The following is a 918-nucleotide window of genomic DNA, read 5'->3' on the forward strand; positions in this document are numbered from 1 at the left end:
TACCAGTGGATCTTCACATGTTTCCTTTCCTTCATTTTCCCTAGCCTCTTCTGCAACTTCAATTTGATGTACAGTAGGAACTTAAACAGACCCTTTGCTCTCCTGTCTGGATTTTCATTCCATTTCCTCTCAGTCTTTCAGATACAACATTGTCCCTTACCTCCTTCCAGCTACTGTATTGGCACACTCGCAGCTAAATTCATCTCTTGACTTTTTAATCCCTTTTCTCTGCATTTTCCTTTTTTATGTTTTTTTGTAGCTTCCAATTTTCTAGGGACAATCTCTGTTTTGAATTTATATTCTTTGATGTATTAATTTTGCTTGGTTTAAAATTGTATTTCTGTTAACCTAAAAACTCTAACTCATGTGCTTGCAGCACATACACTAAAATTGGAACAATACTGAGAAGAGTGGCATGGCCTCTCCACAAGAATACATGTGAATTCATCAAGCATTCCTCATCTGGGGAACAGAAAGTGCAAGCAGAGAGGGGTGCAGGAGCATGTGGGTTGCCAAAGGTAGAGGAGAAGGACAATTCTAAGGGCAGATGTGTGGTAACCCAAATGGATTTAATCCACGCTTCACAACCCAGTTAGAAATGATAATTACAGGGACAATCAAATACATGTAAAATGAAAGAAGAGGGAGGACTAGGAGTTAAAGGACTAAGCAGGGGTGGGGGGCAAGGGATGAGTGAGTGGAAAAGGTTGTAAATGGACTAACCAAACTAAAAATGTATGAAAAGCTTCATGGTTACCCACCAATCAGTAAGCTAACTTCAAGCTATAACAATAAAAAAGAAAACAAGAAAGAGTTCAAATAAAATCATCGTGCAGGAGTAGACATGGGATAATTAATAGAAATTGAGTTATTGGCCAGGAGAGCTCCAGGGGTCTTCAAAATAACATAGGGTATTTG

At 38.8% G+C, this 918-nt stretch overlaps 1 pseudogene; it reads left to right on the forward strand.

Annotated features, from left to right (window-relative positions):
• Positions 1-366: 366 nt before the first annotated feature.
• Positions 367-466, forward strand: LOC127238327 (uncharacterized; annotated as a pseudogene).
• The last annotated feature ends 452 nt before the right edge of the window (positions 467-918 follow it).

The sequence above is a fragment of the Phodopus roborovskii genome, unplaced genomic scaffold (genome assembly GCF_943737965.1).
Source record: "Phodopus roborovskii unplaced genomic scaffold, PHOROB, whole genome shotgun sequence".
NCBI lineage: Eukaryota > Metazoa > Chordata > Mammalia > Rodentia > Cricetidae > Phodopus > Phodopus roborovskii.